Source organism: Euprymna scolopes, chromosome 7, assembly GCF_053919585.1.
Source record: "Euprymna scolopes isolate OS-2025 chromosome 7, ASM5391958v1, whole genome shotgun sequence".
In the NCBI taxonomy this organism is placed as follows: Eukaryota; Metazoa; Mollusca; class Cephalopoda; order Sepiida; family Sepiolidae; genus Euprymna; species Euprymna scolopes.
In genome coordinates, this window is record NC_136488.1 from 79,394,617 (window position 1) to 79,415,827 (window position 21,211).

The window sequence follows — 21,211 nt, forward strand, 5'->3', positions numbered from 1 at the left end:
AGTGCATTTGAGAAGTTTTAACACCGCACAAGCAGAGAGCCATAGCCTATAAAATCAACAGTATATTTTTTATAAGGCAATAGCACGTTCGAAATAAATGTTTCTTTTAAGAGCACAATTGAACTATGATACTTTTGTACGTTTAATCTTTATTCATAAAATCTGATTTTGATCACAATTCAATCCCGGGCAACTTCGGGTCACTATGCTAGTATATATATATATATTGAGTAAAATATTACCTTATTAGCGTTTACTTTGAAGTTTGTATATATCACCATTTAAACCATTCATAAACTACATTTAACAACATGCCTATGAATGGATTGACTATTAAACTTACGCGTTTTAAAGGCGGCCGAATAAAAGGTATATATATTTTTTATTAGAAATATTTAAGATATCCCCTTTTAACCTTACTTTCTACCGATTTTATTTTATTTTATTTTGTTTATCAACATGAAAATAAGTTACTTTTTTTCTTTATATTTTAAATATTTTCCAGATATATCTGCCTTACTTAAAAAATGCTAGTTTTATTTTTGGTGTCTTTAAACCCCCACCCACTTTTTTTGCTGATGAGGAGACTTTGTTTTAAAAATCAAATAATAAAATTATTGTTCAAGACGTATCTCAATAACAACATCGTTTCCGAAACGATCGTACAATTCATTGATTTTGTTTGTTCTTCCTTTTGAAACCGATTTTTAATTATAAATTATGAATCCTTTTACTTAATATTAAAATAGCTCTAGGATATCTATGTCTATCGAGCTTATTATATATATCTACATTACAACGAGCAACTTTTAATTGTATTAATGCATTTACTAATACATTAAAACAAACTCCACTCTTTAAGCGGTTTGTTCTAATTCCCTTTATATATATATATATATATATATATATATATATATATATATATATCATTGGAACTGCAACTATTCCATTTTATTATCACGTCCCTTCATTACTTTAATTCTGAGCTACGCATATTTTCCCTTTTCATTTTACATTCGATTGAGGCCATATTTAAAACAAAATGTCGTCTCTTGAAAAAAAAAAAAAGGCAACGGGGTGATTCCTCTGTCAGCTTTCGAATAAGTATGTAATTGATTTTGGCATATCAGCCTTTCAAACGAAATATGCCGCTCAATAAATTATCTCAATATTGAACGGCAAAAGCTCTCAACCACTTGATCCAGAGGTAAAAAAAAAAGAAAATCCTGCCATTCGCTATTGCGTGGGATCAGCAAGCTAACACTTAGCAGAAACATTGGCAATATTTTTAAATTATTAGAAATTCCAAAAGTTTCTAAATAAACGAAATAATTTGGTAGCAATCCACATCTGGATTGTAGGACATTTACACTAGCGGAATATATTAATTTCCTAAAATATTAGTGTCAGTAAATTTCAAAACCATACTTCGTTATATATATAGTTGCTAAGGGGTCAAAATCGAAACAAAAACAACATTGACTAAGGCCTGATGTAAGTAAACCATATTTGTTGGGGGGGGGGAGTCTGCGCATGCGCTAATTAAAACTAATGGATGGAAAACGTTATTTTTTGCAATTTTTCATGCTGTGGAATTAGGCCATACGCTAACGGATAAGACTGAAGGGCGCTATGCTTTGGTTTCGCTTCTTAGCTAAGGGCACACAAGGAATTTTTTAAAACATTGAAATCATTACTTTATATTAGATAAAATATCGGTAAAGAATTGGCACTATCCAGAGGAAGTCTCGAAATAAAGACGAAACGTTGATCAACACATAATACGGTTTGTTCCTTTTTATTTTCTCTATTTTCTCGGAATACTATTTCCATTATTTTCATCATATATATATATATATATATAAATAAGTGAACGTGTCTGCGTGTGTGTGTCTGTGTGTGTATGTGTCTGTGTCTGTATGTGTCTGTGTACATTTCCCCACGCAATAACACTGTCAATTTTTAATCTACAGACTCGAAATTTGATATACAGGGTACTGAGAAAATCGATGTGATTGGTTTGGGACCAGAAATTTGCCGATTAAGGGGTCAAAGTTCAACGATTTGTCCTGCGATAACTCTACCAAACTCCGATAATTTTGGGTCTACACACTTGAAATGTTAGATATAGGATCATTGGACATGGATCTAAGTTAATAATTTGATTTGAGCCCAAAACAATAAATTTTAAGCGTCAAAGTTTACAAAATATGACCGCGTTTTTTTTTTTTTTGCTCAACATACACCTCCAAATACCCGGGCAACGCCAGGCACCCATGCTAGCATATATATATATATATATATATATATATATATATATATATATATATATATATATATATATATATATAGAATAAATAGAAAAGTACATATCTTTAACAAGGCAAAGCAAAACATAGATAAAATTCAACACTGTTAAGAGGAGCAATTAAATTAAAAAGAGATGAAGAAGAAAAACTAGATATAACTGATATCAACAGATTAATAAGCATAGAATGACAAAGAAAAACCTCTTTAAGTTGTGTCATTTCGAAGCTACATGCTTCCCATCAGAAGATGGGCATGGGCATAATTATACAATCATTTGTAAAACTTTCCCCCCCCCCAATCACGTATACTTTATACCTACTTTTCTGTTATTTGTATAATTACTATATATATATATATATATATATATATATATATATATATATATATATATATATATATATATATATATATATATATATATAGCTAAAGTAACGGTATAAACTGTATTCGGTTAATGTGGCTTTCCCCGTCGGAAGATCAAATTCATAAGTGGCTACAGTCGCATATATATCCTAGTTAGAAATGACGACATTCTGTTCTTTTTTCAGGTCGCGCGGGAACGTGTCGACGTTGTCCTACATACAACCCCTGGTATTCCCAAATGGTCAGTCTCCAGGCTCAACGTTGGCTAACTCCGGTGATCTAACAAAAACATATGTGTCAACGTGATCATGTCGTGTATATATATATATATATATATATATATATGAATCAAGTTTATTTTGATAAAATAAACATATTTTTATACGTTCAATACAAGGTAGTGTTTTATAAAGATGGTATAAGTGTGCATGTATATCGACCTAGTCTTTGTTATTACTTTGTTAACATGTGTGTTTCTGCATACGTTTTCTCTGTGCGTTTGTATGCATTATCAGAATGAAATGTCTGTGCAAGTATGCGGATAAAAGTCTCCACTCAGTAATCATAATCTTAGAAAGATCGTCGTCAGTTGTGCTCATCTGATTTTTTTAATTTGAATTTATTTTGGACAATTTAGTTATTGTCGAGGTGGCCAGCCGCGAACGATATGCGCTTGGCACAGAAACATAAATTTATTAGTGTATGTGTATTCAAATCATATATATATATATATGTGTGTGTGTGTGTGTGTGTGTGTGTGTGTGTGTGTGTGTGTGTGTGTGTGTGTGTGTACACACTCCGAATTCCCAATTATTCCCAATTCGCAGTTGGGTAAAAATACACTTTCGTATAAATAATTGAATTCATTCAAAAACTCATCGCACAAACAAAAACAAATAATATAAATATATATATATATATATATATATATATATATATATATATATATATATATATATATATATATATATATATATATATATATATATATATATATATATGGAGAGAGAGAGAGAGAAAGGGTGAAAGATTAATAATTGTGAAATTAGTAATCAAGTTTTCATGGCGGGAAACACAAAATAGCTTTGCGCTTTTTAACCCATCTGTATTACTTTCTATAATCTATCTACCTATCTATCTATCTATCTATATATATATATATATATATATTTATATATATATATATATATATATATATATATATATATGTACATATACATATATTAATTATTATAGGATTTTAACAATTCATATTCAAAAATAATTTTTTTAATATGACTTTTCATGCATATATATATATATATATATATATATATATATATACATATATAACATAAAAGGAAATGTACAGCAATTTAACATTTATTTGAACATTATCATCTTTACTGTTTTTATACACGATATTTCAAATTAAAACTTTGCTTAACTCAGAGATGTCTTGATCTTGTTTGACAGCTTTGTAGAAGTATTAAGAAATTTGTAATCTTATTCTTAATGACCAAAGACTTTACTCTGTCATACCTAACGGAACGAAAGCAAGTAAATCGCGCGGATTAAATAATGGATTCCATAAAACCTCCCGTACATATTCGGGAGTTGTACATATATTCTCTCAAGTTCAACTACACTAACCCGAAGGAAACATGTCAAGCCAGAAATTGATTCAATACTATAATTCTGATTTCGTAATAAATAATTTGCTATATTTTTCCCGACCCTTGAAAGATATATCCGTGTGTAAATGTTATGCGTATGCGTAGTTGATGTGAAAAAAAAAAGGTGTATGATTGATATACAATTTTATTAGACTGAAATATGTTCCTTCCCTACAACATAGAGACTGAGATATATCTCTCGTACCAACAATAGTGCATATGTACAGGACAATCACGTTGATACACGGGTTCTCACCAGATCACCAAAGTTAAGCAACGTTGAGCCTAGCCAGTACCAGATGGGTGACCATTTGGGAATGCTAGGCGCTGTTATGTACCTTCTGGGAGTGGTTGGACGTGTGGCAAGCAGCCTCACCCCCGAAAAAAAGAACTTCTCGCTACAAGAACGTTTACAAAGTTGTGGATGGCCTATGTCCCTTAAAAGGCCCAAAGCTATGGATGGATAGACAATCGTGCATCATTTTAATCGGTTAATAGCTAAGCCAATTAAATCGAGGGACTCAAACATATGCAAACTCCAAGTAAACTGATTTTACTTTGATCTGAGGGCGTTTTGGATTTATATTCTATATTCAATAGGAAAATGTAACCGTAATAATCTTTTAAAATATTATTATGGATTTTGTCACGTGACCCTTTGCATCGTAATTGTACTACAGTCTTTTACATGAGAATGAAGAAAACATACTCATTTTTGGGCTGTGGGAACTGAGATTATCAAATCACCGGTTGAAACATGTTTTCCATGTTTCGCCATGATATGTTTGTGTAAATAGATAAATAGGCGATACGATAAATGCGCTGTTAATGTATAAAGGCGAGAACTGATCGAGCGTTTAATGTGAATAATGTATTTTGTCTTATTAATGTTTCAATGTTTCTAATTAAGTTCTTCAAGATTCTTTTATGTGTTTCATGTTTAAAATGAAGTATTTCTGTCATGTTTCTTTTTTTTGTTATTCGCCCCCCCTTGAATCTCAACTGCAAACGTGACTATGAAATAAATAAATACATATATATATATATATATATATATATATATATATATATATATATATATAGGTTAAAACACCGGGTTTTCCAACAATTAGGAAAAAAAAAAATCTGAATGCAAATCGGTCCATCTTTATTTCTCGTTTACTCATATAAATAGTCGATATCATGAAGGAACGGTTAAAGTTCGTAGTCTATAAATAACCGAAAGTAAACTGCGGTTGAATCAAGACAGGCCTCGGAACGTTGTAGCTGAGATTTTTTCTTTACTTGACAATTTCTTTCTTTACTTTTATTGTCATTCTCGTGATTCCTATTTCTAAAATTAAGTTTATCGCATCTTTTATTTATTGCATATTTTAAATATTTTTTCTCGTGTCTTTCATTCTCAAATATTCATCTTTCACCCATGGCATGCCTCTTTTTCCATACTTCTCTATGAGAATATTTTTTTTTTGAAAAAAGCAAGTTGGCATACTTCATGTACCATGTATTTACCCCCAATTTTCCTACAAGAGGGAAATCTATCTTCGATGTTTTTTTTTTATCTGGAAGATTCAGGAAAATTTATACTAAATAGAAACTTTTCTGACAGAGATAAGAAGTATCTGTCGTTATACCCAGAGACGGGGGTATTCCTTCGCAGACAGATGGGGACATAGATCTAGTTAGATCATCCATTTAAGAGAAGGGAAACTGATATAAAACCTTTGTACTTACTTCAAACATCATGACACTAAATAATTGGGGGCCTCTTTAGACTCGGTCTATAACATTCCGATAGCTGAAGGCTCTAACAAAAATATCCAATTTGCAAACCTAATAGGTGTTAAAGAATGAACAGGATCCGCCTAACGTCTGGCTTTGCATTGCTTCTTTGTCTATTAGCGTAATGCGGAAGTACTATCATAGAGATGTTTCAAAGAACCCCGTGTAATGTTTTAACTTTGTTTCTTTTTCAGGACAATCGACGCCATTTGATCCATCTCTATTTCTCTATTTAAACAACGTATGAACACTTCCTTGTCACTTAGTTTCACATGATTAGACAGTGTCTCTTTTTGCTGAAAAGTTGAGTGTTTCTAACTTGTTTTCGACTGGTAGTACAGGAACCCTAAATCTTAGCTAGAGCTACGAGACGCTGCTCTATCAACAGTCCAACTATATCGGGGTAACTGTAGTGTCATATCCTGCATGGAATGAACTCTGTACTTATTTCCGGTGGGCTTTTCCGATGCTATACGCTCCCATAGATAAATACTCGTAAAATAGTCGTTAAACAGACTACTTAAGAGCATTATTCTCTCATTGATTGCAACATAATCACACCTTTGACTTTAAACAAGCAACAATAGTTAAATTAATTTCAAATAAACCGCACCGAAGACTTTTTGAATCAGTGCTCGCCACAAATTCAAGCACAATTAAACATGCGCAAGTTTCTATAACGTAGCGCCATTAATAAATAAACTTTTATTAAAAGAACATAATTTAATTGTAGACACAGGTTAACCTTCTCACTCTACGGAAACACCCCCTGTAATAATTAATACATATAATCTCAATCAATAAATTACATATCAAAAACACGCTCATTCCATTTCTGTTAAACACCTATATTTGAATTTTAACAACATATTTTTTTCCAGAAAGAATATTAACTGCGTTCATATCTTTTAAAAACATATGAACGACCATATGACGTTATTAAAAATCTCTTTTTTTAACGACGCAGGCTCCCCTCCTTTTTTGGAATTTCCAACGTCTTTTTCCGTTTCTGAAATAAAACATCGCCACACTTTGCACATGAAAAATTTTCAAAGATTTGTACTGGTAGTTTTGTTTTCTTAATCTCATTCATCCAGAGGAAGTCTTTAAATAAAGACGAAACATTGATGAACACATAACTGGGTTTTTTCTTTTTTTTATTTCTCCCACTCTCACTCTCACTTTCTCTCTCTCTATATATATGTATATATACATATATTCATATATAACTCATACTATTTCTATAATTCATATATATATATATACGCACACGCATATATACAATGAGAATATCGCGGTACTGTAAGTTTTAATTTCAAACAAAGCTAGCTATAGTTGGTCTTTTATGTCAGACTCTGTTCAACCTTTATGTCTCTCTGTTTGGACTTCAAACCGACGGTACTAATGCTATTCTGATTGACTGTAATACAAAAGTGAATAAATATTTGGCTCCTATGTTTTGATTTTACAAAATAATCGTGTGCTCGGCTATGACTATCTATCTATTACCTTAGAGAGAGAAAGAGAGAAAGAGAAAGAGAGAGAGAGAGGGGGGAAGCAGAGAACAATGAACGAAAAACAAGCATATTAATATATACGCGTATATATGTATATATATATATATATATATATATGCGTGTGTGTGCGCGTGTGTATATGTAGATAGAGAGTGTAAGAGAGGGAAAGAGAAAGAGAGGGGGAGAGATAGGAAAAGAAGGATTAAATATCAACTCCGTGGGCAAAAAATTGTGAAGATTATTGGAAATAAACCTGCAATTTTCCAAACAAGCAAGTAGGTATCGGAGCAATATACTACGTATTATAGTTTCCCAACACAATGAAAGAAGATAACCGGTTTGGCGCACAAGTCGAAATCGTAAGGATTGTCAGCGGGTTAATTGAAGATTTGGTCGTCTACGTCAGCCATGTTTAAATTGGCATCATCGGCCAACGATCGTAGATTGTTCGAGCGGCGCCGGTTCAGGGTTTAGTAAATTGAAGCACGCTAACACTTGCTAAGAGAATCTATTCCATTTGTCGTTTTGTGTTTTGTTGTATTTATTTTAGAAAGAGAGGGAGCGGAAAACTGAAGTACAAGAGATGAAGGAAGAAAAAAGATAGAGAGAGGGGGGATAGGATGTAGAGAAACGAGCAAGTGTAATGGTTAGAGGAAAGCTGGCCTCATCTGTCATGTGACTCCACCGCATTTACGTTTCAAATAGCCCTCCCTGTCGCTTCCTAAAAATAAATATAAAATATTAATACAAGGGAAATAAAGAACAAAAAATAATTACAACATTCCACGAGATTTGCACAATTCTCATGAGAGTAACGCATTTGACGAGAGCTGTTCCACGTTGTAGCAACACCCCCAGACGATTCTTTTTATTGATAGATTTTGCAGGTTGTTTCTGATTTTGTTGTTTAGTTTGTGTTTTTTTCTTCTGATTATTTATCTCTTTTATATTCTCGTACATTTTTTTTTTTGCAGATTTATTTATTCACGCATTTATTTATTCATTTATTTTGTTTGTTTGTTTTTACTGCTTTAATACTTTTTCTTGGATTTTATTCATTTTCTCTACGAGACATTCTGTAGAGTTGCAATGGAGAAGACATGTCTGTTTCTTGTTTCTTTTTTGAATACGTTTAATTTATTTTCCTCATTGTTTTATAGCTTGTATATTCGTAGTGCATGTCATCTTTGGCCCAAGGGCTATTAACTTTGTTTGGCATTTTCATGATTATTATTTAATATGAATACATCTATATATGTATAAATCTCTCTCTTTCTCTCTCTCTCTCTCTCTCTCTCTCTATATATATATATATATATATATATATATATATATATATATATATATATATAAGCTGAATGTCTGTATGTGTGTGTGTCTGGTCACGAATAGGCTCCTATATGGTTGACTATTTTAAAAAACTGATTACATATAATGATAGATGTATCGAGACGCAGGAATGGGTGTTTGATCTGGCAGAACAGTGGTTCATTAAAATTGTGGGGTCTACGTTCGCACATGGTCCACAAAGTATGGAAATGAAAAATTTAAAAATTAAAAACGGTTTACAAGTGTTTTTGATATGGATGTACATAATAATACTTTGATAAGTATGTTTTAACTTAAATAGGGATGGTATAATAAAATTTTGGGGTCTGCGTTCGCGCCTGTCCTCCATAGAATGGAAACAGGCACACACTTTAATAATGACTTTTCATATCTATCTGTGTAAGTATACTTTGATAATTATATTTCAGTTTGAAGAAATATATATATAATAAAATTATTGGGTGTTCGTTCGCGCCTGACCTCCATAGAATGGAAATATGTCACAAAGTTTAACAAGGTGTTTTAATATAGATTCACAGAATATTGTGATAAGTATTTCAGTGTGAACAGGTATGGTATAATAAATCATGGGTTTATCTATTTTATTTTTACTTTCATCATATTTTGCTTTGGTTTTGATACCCCCAAATTCGAAGCTATCTCTTTACAACCCTTCCTTTTCATAACCTTTCAGACTTTCATAAATCAGAGTCCATTTTCTGTAGGCTGTTTTGAACTCAGTCAACGACGAGTATGTTTGTATTAGTGTGTGTTTATACATCATGCATTATATATATATATATATATATATATATATATATATATATATAACTAGCATGTGTACCCGGCGATGCCCGGGTCGACATGAAGTTCCGTTTGAAACAAACCTTCTATACTAAGGATATTAATCATTTTCATCGTGAGCAACGTGTATATCCCCACAACAACTTCAAAAATGAAAGAACGGATAACACATGTAAATGTAATCGCACCCAAAAGAAGTACATGATGTCATCTCCACCAGATATTTCGGCAGCATGGATACAAAGAGAAGAAGCTATGCTACAGATATTGAGCACTTTTTGTTGCTGGTGTGCTGGACATCCCCCCATACCGCCCAAAAATAAATAAATAAATCAAATAACTTTTGGTTCAATAAAAATAGCAACGAGTGCCGGAGCGACCGAAAAAAAAAAGAAAATAGCCGTGTAGGCAGACTCCAATCTGAAACGCGAATAAAGGGAAAAGCTAATTTGCAAACGACTTTCGACTGTAGAAATAATAACGTTTACTTTTATTGGCTTGTTTTTGTTTAGTTTTTATTTGTAAAAGCACTATTTTCACTTGCTTTTTTTTCATAAATATAAGAACTTTTCGACTTGTTTCTTTTTTGGGTGGGGCATTCCCGGAACGCTCTAAGATTCTGTATAGTCGTTTTAAGAATAATAAAAATAAGCAAATGCGATTTTTTCGTTTATAGGTAAGTGTTTTATTTATTTATTTATCTTTTTTCTATTTAAAAATTAAGCAAAACATCTTTCTGTCGACACGAAATTATTTTTATGCAAGAAATTTAATGCGATTACTAAATTATTTTATGAGGGGACGAGTTTCTCTTTTATCTTTCGAACTTCGGAACATAAAAAAATCATCAGGAGAAATAACTGCACCTGTTTCTAAAAAAAACGATGTCGAAAATAATAATTCCAAATAAATTAAATTAAATATATTATTAATATAATTGTTATTTAAAGTTGATGAAATAACAATCTTTAATAGACTACTTAAAACAACTCTATCGCTAGAAGCTTAAACTAACATACAGCTGTTTGATAAAATCGATTTTCCTTAATATAAGACGCAAATGAGGTGACCTCTGAATCGCATATTTTGAAAGAACCTAACTATATATAGAAATAAATGAAACATTAAAGTAATGGATCATTTTTATATATTAATCAATATGTAAACAAACAAACAGGGATACGAATTTATATATATATGCATATATATATATATATATATATATATAAATTTACTTAATTCTTATTATATGAAATATTATATTATTATAAATTACGCAAATCTTCTTTATATATATATATATATATATATATATATGTACATATATATATATATGTATATATATATATATGTATAATGACGCAAATTTTAAATAGAATTATTACGATGTTCCAAAAAATATCCCGTTTCATTTTCAATTTAATAAATTTGAAATTTTACCTTTTCTGCAGTCGTTCGTTGATCTGAACAAAACGGGCACAATATCTCATTCAATTTTTATTTATTCTTGTGTTTAATTGTTTATCTCTCTTGTCTTTCATACATTTTGTCTTCACATTTAATTTCGGGATATATCGTATATTTTATCTCCGTAATCATCATTTACGGCAACTAACACAGACAGCAAAAGTCCATTACAAGTAACTCATGTTTATATAAAATACTACCATTGCCTATTAAATGTCATAGTTTATTCTCTGTCCGTTGACTTCACGTGATTTTTTGTTTTAAAAATTTTATTACCATTTTACATATTTTTATTTACGTAGTTGTCCTTCCAAATATAAAACTCTCAACATCTAAATTTTATATTAACTAGCAGGCTCACCCGACGTTGCTTGGGGTTAAATGAGGAACAACGAATGTTCCACATTTCCAACAAATTTATTGTCATCGGTGAAATCGCCCATTTTTTAATCGAATCGATTGATTACGTACTCTAGTCGGGGACCCACTGCGGTAAACCAGGAGGAAGATTCACATGCTTCCCCGCCGTGAATGAGCCCACAATACATTGTAGTCTACAATTCACTATAGAGACCCTTCTCTGACATTATAAAATTATATTATACAATGACTTGATTTAAAGTTTAAGATGCAATTGTACTTTAAACAGAAACATCGATTTCGAACGTTCTTATCAAAGAATCTACTGATAATTTTTTTTCTACGCGGACCTTTCTGCTTGTGTGGTAATAAAGCTTCTCAAATACAATCGTCAAAGAATGACGCATTTTTTTTAACATAGGGGTCACCACTTATCAAGGCGTGGAAGCCACTTGATGATAAGTGTTACTGAGTGAACAGTAGTCAGTGGGATAATATAATAATCGTTAGTAGTGGAAATATGGTAAATTGGATTACTTAAGGGGACGGTTCATCAAGAATTTGTTTACGTTAGACTTGAAGACAACCATATTGTAGTCAGATGGAAAACAGGCAAACGGAAGAGAGTTCCACAGTCGTGCAGTTCTAAGAAAGAAGCTTTGTTCATGGAATCTATGTTTTGGTTAAGGCAAAAATAAAGAGTGGGAAAAGTTATTGACAGTGGTTTCAGCAAGACGGGTGTTTTTGTGAACTTTGGCGAGCACTTACCATTGAAATAACGATAAAGCAGAAACAAGCTCGCAACGTCTCCTCTGTGGGAAAGAGGTTGCAGGGAAGGGAAAAGGGCACCCCCTACTTAGCAACGAAGTCTATTTTGAATCCTGTCAAGGCAGAATAAGTTTTTTTCTAGCAGCTCTTCCACCGTTGAGCGTACTTGGCTTTTATATATAGAGAGAATTGAATCAGGAGTGAGATATCTACTGGAGCGGTAGAAGGATCCCACTATTTTACCAGCGACCTTGGCAACAGATTTGATGTACGTGTTCCATTTAAGATCAGGAGTAAAGGTCAATCCCAGAAGCTTGTCAAAACTTGGAGATTCCCCAAGACGAGAGCCATTCATTTCAACTGATGCCAGATGGGGATCAGAGCGTTGATGGTGGAAAGATAACAGCTTGGTGTTAGATGCATTAAATGTTACAAGCCACCTCTTTCTCCATTGTACCACGTGCTCAAGATATGAGGAGAGAAAATGAGAGAGACTTGGTCATTCACGGCCCTTGATGTGTTGCCATACATGGTAGTGTCTTCAGCATAAATGTCTACGAATGATCTAAGGGTGTGTTTTGGGAGATCATTGATGTAGAGTAGAAATAATAAATTGATATATAGTTAACGACTTATCGGGGAAAACTGACTTTTCACATGGAGAGATAATTCGTTTTGGCGATGGGGTTGTGGTCGTTTGAGAAGAGATGAGACAACGCATGTTTAACGAGGTAAGAGCGTACGAAGAGAAGTTGGCTCTGAGTCCCGGACTCCACAGGGTATCAAAAACCAAAAAGTACAGGAGCAAAAAATTTGTCTTTGTGTTGTTTCGCCTGCATCCGATATTAGAAAATTCCTGTATTCCAGCGTCCACAAGACAAGAAGAAATTAATGGTGACAATAAATAAGCGGCGAGAACGAAAAAAATTCGACTAAAGGTATGTCGCTTTCTCTGATTGTTAAGCACGCCTGAAGTTTTATTGCTGTCACCACGAGTGTCCATGGATTGAATTTAGCAGTCCGTTTAAAAGAATTGTTTTTGTAGATGCTTAAATCGCACGCTCACCACACGCATTGATAACGAATATATAACATGCATTATTTACTTTCCTACGTACGTTATAAATACATGTGTAAAATACGCATTGATTCAATATGCAACAGAACGATTCTAATTGGAGTTCCGATCAATTTTAAGTCTGCTGAGGAATTTAGGATAATTGTTTATATTTATTGCAGAAAGGTAAGTGTTTCCAGGGATTTTTAACGGATATTATAATTATTTTTTTATTTATTGCAGAATTCATTTTAGGCGATTTCGTGGTCTCCAATAGTTTTCTGACTTACTATTTATTAATATTGCCCACTGATTGTTTTGCAGCCATCTAAGAAGCAGCCCCGCGGCACTATGTTCCATAGAACGTGGCTTTAGGTAAAACTTACACGACAACTCCAAGGAAAAAAAACAAATTGGAAAATGCATGTATACGCGTTTTAAAAATTCACGGTCTTACATGAAAAGGGCCGTAAGCCATTAGTCGCGTGCTCATGTGTAATGAATGAATGCCTGAATGTAGGATTGACATGAAATTCTTAAAAATTAACTAAAATGACCGAAAAATGGGCTGAAATGACTTAAATAAATAAAAAGTAAATGACTTAGAATGACTTTAATGAACTTAAGGATGAATTGAATGACCTTAAGAATGGCTTGAATGCTTAAAAATAATTGGAATCCTTCAAAAATAACTTGAATGATCTGGAGAATGACTTGAATGGCTTTGAGATTGACTGCTGTAAAGTGGGTGATCATTTTACATTAAATTAATACAGAAACGTGATCCCTCACTTTATTTCACAAAGTTACAAACATAAGTACAGCATGAATTAAGAAAAGATACTACACTTGATCTTGGCCAAAAGGCCAAGAAAAGGGTATTTATTTGCTCCCCAACCAAGAAAATCAAGCACAAGGCCGATTTTTAATGTGAGGAGTGAAGGGGAGGGGGAAGGGAAAAAGGGGACCAGCTCCCGAGAGGTGGGAAATGGGAGCTGGATATTGATTTGCCAGCTGGCCAAGTAGCATTGCCCCTACATGGACCAGAAGATTGCCACAAGGGCAATGGTCTTTGCTTGCAGCATCTGCCGGAACAGATTCTACACTTTGAGGTATTTATTTGCTCCCCCACTGAGCAAATTAGGCACAAGGCCGATTTTTAAAGTGAGGAGTGAAGGAGAAATAGGGACCAACTCCCCGGAGAGTAGGGGAGCTGGATAGCGACAATTGGTATGAAGGGTTGCCCCTACATTGACCAATGTCTTATATGTGGTGTTGCCCCCACATATGGTCTTTGCTTGCAGAATCTGTCGGAACAGATACTACACTTCGATCTTGGCCAAAAGGCCAAGTAAAGGGTATTTATTTGCTCTCCCACCGAGCAAATTAGGCACAAAACCGATATTTAATGTGAGGTGTGGAGGGGAAATGGAGATCAACTCCCCGGGGAGTAGGGGGAGCTGAATAGTGACAATTGGTATGAAGGGTTCCCCTATATTGACCAAGGTCTTATATGTGATGTTGCGCCCACATATGGTCTTTACTTACAGTATCTGCCGGAACAGATACTACACTTTCATCTTGGCCAAAAGGCTCAGAAAAGGGTATTTATTTGCTCCCCCACCGAGCAAATTAGGCACAAGGCCGATGTTCAATGTGAGGAATGAAGGGGAAATGGGGACCAGCTCCCCGGGGAGTAGGGGAGCTGGATAGTGACAATTGGTATGAAGCGTTGCCCCATGACCAAGGTCTTATATGTGAGGTTGCCCCCATATATGGTCTTTGCATGCAGCATCTGTCGGAACAGATACTACACTGTCATCTTGGCCAAAAGGCCAAGAAAAGAGTATTTATTTGCTCCCCCCTCCGAGCAAATTAGGCACAAGGCCAATTTTATATTTGAGGAGTAAAGGGGAAATGGAGATCAACTCCCTAGGGAGTAGGGGAGCTGGATAATGACAATTTGTATGAAGGGTTTCCCATACATTGACCAAGTCTTATATAGTGGGTTGGCCCCACATATTGTCTTTGCTTGCAGTATCTGCCGGAACAGATACTACACTTTGATCAGAGCCAAAAGACCTAGAAAAGGCTATTTATTTGCTCCCCCACCGAGCAAATTAGGGACAAGGCCGATTTTTAATGTGAGGAGTGAAGGGGAATGGGAACTAACTCCCCCAGGAGTAAGGGAGATGGATAGTGACAATTGGTATGAAGGGTTTCCCCTACATTGAGCAAGGTCTTATACGTGGGGTTGGTATTTATTTGCTCCCTCACCGAGCAAATTAGGTACAAGGCCGATTTTTGATGTGAGCAGTTGAGGGGAAATGGGGACCCACTCCCCGGGGAGCAGGGGAGTTGGATAGTGTCAATTGGTATGAAGGGTTGCCCCTACATTGACCAAGGTATGATATGTGGGGAACCCCACATATGGTCTTTGCTTGCAGTATCTGCCGGAACAGTAACTACACTTTGTTCTTGGCCAAAAGGCCAAGAAAATCTTAAAAAGCTAAGAACAGCATCTATTAACAACAGACCTTCGATCTTAACCAAAAAGATCAAGCACGAATGTGTTAAGGACAGACCGACAGACCGACGAACCGTCCGACGGGCCGACCGACCGACGGACCGACGAAGTGACTTATAGAGTCGCTTGCACACGACTAAAAACTAACTAAAAAGTTGAAAGCATATATTTGCAAAACAGATACATCAGAACGGATACACAGAGGAAGACCTATGTTAATACAAAAAAAAAGCGCTGTAAATGGAAAGACCCCCAAGCAACTAGATGGCTATACCCTGTTTTCTTACCATTTGAAAACTCTAATGGTAACATGGAGTGAACTGATCCACTCCTTCTTTTACCTATCGTACACTGCAAAGGAATAAAAATGATACCGGAAAGGCAATACGGCGGCGCACAAAGATCAGAAGCGGGTAAAAAAATAAAAAAAGGACATTCTAAACCTATTATTATTATTATTATTATTATTATTATTATTATTATTATTATTATTATTATTATTATTATTATTATTATCAGAGGGTAATCTATGGTGATGATCTTCATGAGGACTCCTAGTAAGCACAAATAATAATCTATATAATTATAAAACTTCAATGACTTTGTAACGATGTATGTAACCTACTTTCCGGTTTACGACATCCGGTTGCGCATGCGCGCATTTCCTGCGCACTGAAATATTAACGTTATTATTTAAAAATTATTATTTAACATGGGAAGAGTGGGGTTTAAAATAACTTAAACGTAATACAAAAATGAACGATGTAAAAAAAGAAAACAGTATTAACAATTGTTTATTTGGATAATTTAAACGCAAAAACCAAAAAAAACAAAAGAACAATTGGGACGCTGAATTATTAACGGTATTATTTCGAAATTATTATTTAACATGAGAAAAGTGGGGTTTAAAATAACTTAAACGTAATACAGAAATGAACGATGTAAAAAAAGCAGATATATCAAAATTTAAATTTAACTATAATAAGTATTATGGTATCTGTTCAGTGCACATTTACCTATAAGTATGGCCAACCACTTATAATTCGGTAACTGTACTTTTTTTTTCAAAAATAATTAATTATAATAAACAGAACGACTCATAGAAATCTGTCTATATTCTTTTTTCATTTTAATATACTTTCATAGAAATGTTTCTGTTACGCTTAAAAAAAAACTATTTTCTTTACGTCACAAGTGTCACGCTCATACATGAATTCCATAGCTAATATAACATACTGACCTAACGGGTCACGGGTAGTCTAGTAAAATATAGAGAGAAAATTGTCTGTAAATCTTTAAAACCTACATGTCAACGCAGTCAGTGCAGCAAGAGGCCAGCATTCTTATTCTTCTTCTTATTATTATTATTATTATTATCATTTTTCTTCTTCTTCTCCTTCTTCTTCTTCTTCTTCTTATTATTATTATTATTATTATCATTATTATTCTCCTTCTTCTTCTTCTTCTTCTTATTATTATTATTATTATTATTATTATTATTATTATTATTATTATTATTATTATTCACTAAGACTAGACACACACGCCATCATCAAAGATCGCTCTTTGAGAACAACTTTGTGGTGTTCCCTAGAGTCTGAGTGACAACAAGTTTCCCCAGACTTCCAGTATTCTCCACCTCTTTCAATAAACTTTGCAAAAGAATTTCCGTTATCGCAACGGCCGCTTACCTTTGATTTCTCATTGACGGTGGCTATTGGTCTTCACTTTAAGTGCCAAAAAGCCTATCCAAGGTCCCGGTCCTCTTTGCAATCAGCCAGCGGGTGGCTGTCTAGTGCTTTTTCCTTTCCGTCTTTCCATACTCGTTGACCCTCATTTATTTGGTGTGGTGCCAGTTTATTGCTACACTCACAAAAAGGGGGGCAGTATCTTACAATCATACAATTTCAGTTTTCCTGATTCCATGTGATGTTTCTTTTGTGTTTTGCATCTGTAGCCGTTTCTGTGTGATATTAGTCTCCACGTTCAAGGGTTTTCCTTAATATTTCTGCAGATTTCATTATTGAAATTAGTTGTATCTTCATGGCTATCTCTCTGATTCAAATCTCTTCCATTCTTTTTTTCAAAGGTATCGTTTCTAGTGCTCCTATTATTAGTAGTGCTATCTTTACTTTCTTCATCTTCCAAACCCCTTTGAGCTCTCTGGCTAGTTCAGTCTCCTTGATCTTCACTGTGGTCTGCTGGTATGACAAAATCTTCAATCTGGCAGGAATTTTCCTTTGTTTACTATTATGACATCTGGTCCTCTTGCTTGGATGGGTTTATCCGTTTGTATATCCATGTCCTATAGGATCTTATGACTTTTATTTTCATGTACTGCTGCCGGTTTGTGCTTCTACCATTTGTTTGTGCGTTCAAGATACAAGTGTTTGCATAACTGCCAATGTATAGCTTTCCCCACATGATTGTGCCTAATTTTATATTCTTTTATGGTTAGTTTGCTGCATTCACTTATTATGGGGTTTATTGTTTCGTCTCTTTGTCCACAAAGTCTGCATTTGGTGTTTTCTTATGTCTTGTCAACTCTTGCTTTGATCTAGTTGGTTCTAATTGCGTTATATTGTGCAGCTATTGTTAGTGCTTTAATTTCTCTCTTTAGGTTTCCTTTTTGTAGCAATTTTCAGGTGTTTCCGTTAGTCTCACTGTTTGTAATTCTTATGAATCGCCCATGTAGCTGTTTCTCTCCCCATGTTTCTTCTCCTCGTCTTATTCCTTATCTCTTTTTTACTATTTTTTGATTTCTTTCGTGTCTCTTGCTGCAGTAATTATTTTTTCGGTTTTTCTGGATTATGTATTTTTCTAATGCTTTTTTCATTTTGCTTACACGTTCTTCTATACAGACCAGCCCTCTTCTTTCGTCTTTCCTTTCCACATATAGTAGGTCAGTATCATCTTTTGGGTGTAGTGCATTATGCATTGTCATGGGTTGTTTTGGTCTTCTGGTCAAGATCCCTTACTTCTTCTTTGGTCCAGCTTATAAACGGCCTAAAGTATCTTATGAGTAACATTGCCCACGTGTTTGTTCCTTTAATAAGGTTTTACTATATGGATAGTTTAGTTTCGAGGAGTTTTCTCGTGTTCTCAGGTATTCTTTTCCAATTTTCTCTTTCATTTCCGTTGCTTTGATGGTGTTAGCTTCCAGCTCTCCCAAGTATTTGTAGCTATCATGTTCACCTAGTGCTCGCATCTCTGTTTGATTGGATAGCCCCATACTTTCTGTTGCTTCCAGTTTTCCCCTGTCATGGTGAGTAGTACGCACTTTTTCATGCCTAATTTCATGGAGATATCCTAGCTAAAGATTCTGGTCGTGTTTATTAGCGTGTCTAGTCTTGTCTTTGTTTTTGCAAACAAGTTCAGGTCATCCATGCACATTAGGTAGTTCATTCTTTCTTCTGTGTTCGTGAACTTATATTCAGATTAATATAGTGTTTAGGAGCATGATAGCTATTATGAACAGTAATAGTGATACAGAATAACCTTGGAAGATTTTTCTTTGGATTTTGATTTCACTAATGTATTATCCATCAGCTGTCAGTTCAAATCTCTATGTGCTCATTGTAGTTTTTATCAAATTGATTATCTTACCTGGTACTTTCTAAGGCATTCTATTATCCATGCTTGCGGGATTCTATCCAGGCTTTATTATAGTCTATCCATGTCATGGTTGAGTTTTTTCCCTACTTTTAACATCCTTCAGGATCCTTGGGTCTATGTATAATAGGTCATGTGCTCGTCTTTTTACTTTTTGGCATCCTTTCTATTCCTCGATTATGAAAGGAATGATAAATTTGGTCCCTTTGTTCTGCAGTTAGTATTTTCCACATTGTAGGTAAATAAGTTATAACTCTGTAGTTGCTGGGGCTGGACCCTTTTTTTCTATGTTTTTTTGCATCAGTGTGGCTCTCACTTTAATCATCCATTCTGATAAATGTGCTTCGTGGATGCCTCTTTCATGTGCTTAACTAGCTTTTCATGTAATGTTGTGAATTTCTTAATCGAATGGCCGTGTATTCCGCTATGACATGCTGCTCTCCAGTTGGCCATTTTCGTAGGGTTGTTTTTAGAGTTTTCTCGCTGATTTCATTTCTGTTCCTTCTTCGATTTGCTCTGACTCATTTCTTTCAGCCACTCTTAATTTCTATTATGATGCTTTCCTTCTCCCCATATCTGACTCCAGTAGCATTTTGTTTCTGTCGTGTCCGGTTGTTCTGTTTTTGTTATTCCTCCTTGTACATTTTGGTAGAATTGGCTTTCATTATTTAAAAAAATCCTGTTTTGTCTGCACTCTTCAGATTTGTATCGTTATCCTCTGTATCTCGCTTCTTTTGTTGTTATTTTTTCCTTCACTTCTTCCTGTTTCTTGTTGAGCCTTTCCCCCCTGGTCATATTTCTACTTTTCCATCCTCTTCGAGTTGTTTTCATCTTGTTAATTTATTTGACTTCTTTCTTTAGTTTATTGATCTGGATTTCCAGCCTCAATTCCCATCCAGGTTTTGCTGGTCCTTTTTCATTCTCCATCTTTTTTTTTTCTACTTCAAACTTCATACTTACTGTCTTCGCCTCTGCATGAATTAAATTCTGTAGGTCTGTAATGCTGTTAGGATAGGTAGGAGGAGTTTATTTACCTTCTCTGTTTCAAGTTTTAGTTTCTTTCACTCTTGGTACTTTAAGGATGGAAGCTTTGTTATTTTCTCGTTCTACTGTTTTCTCCTTCAGCTAATTCGTTTTTCTTAAGTTCTCTTGTTTCATAGGTCTCGGTCTCCATATTTCTTTTATCCAAGTTTTGCGAGTCTTATGCTACTGGAGTTCCCAAATTTGGGACTCCATCGAAGGGCGTTTTTTCGTCTGTTCCATCATTTATCTTTTATGGTATTTGACCCAGTTCTGGATTTGAAAGTTAGCCTCTCTTGGGAATAAGTTTAGCTTGGTCTGCAATTCTTTATTCTGATATATGGTCGTCACTGGACATGTCCGGTCCTGGATATGACCTTATCTTTATCCGATGGTGAGGCCTCAGCTTACGGCTTTGGGGAGTGTGGAGCAACCCTTTAATTGTCATTGCTCCCAGGTCCAGTCTCACCCGAAGTATGGGTTAAATAGAAATCGATATAAAATACAAATATACTCTATTAAAAAGATTGTTCTTCAAAATCACTGGATTCGGCATTAAATAACATGGATAGGGTTGATATGCCGTAAAACAAAAACAAACAAACAAACAAACACAAACTGGACATGCCCCATAACTCTT

General features: G+C 34.4%; 1 pseudogene; it reads right to left on the reverse strand.

Moving 5' to 3' along the window:
* Positions 1-14,155: 14,155 nt before the first annotated feature.
* Positions 14,156-14,292, reverse strand: LOC145280533 (U2 spliceosomal RNA; annotated as a pseudogene).
* Between the last annotated feature and the right edge of the window lie 6,919 nt (positions 14,293-21,211).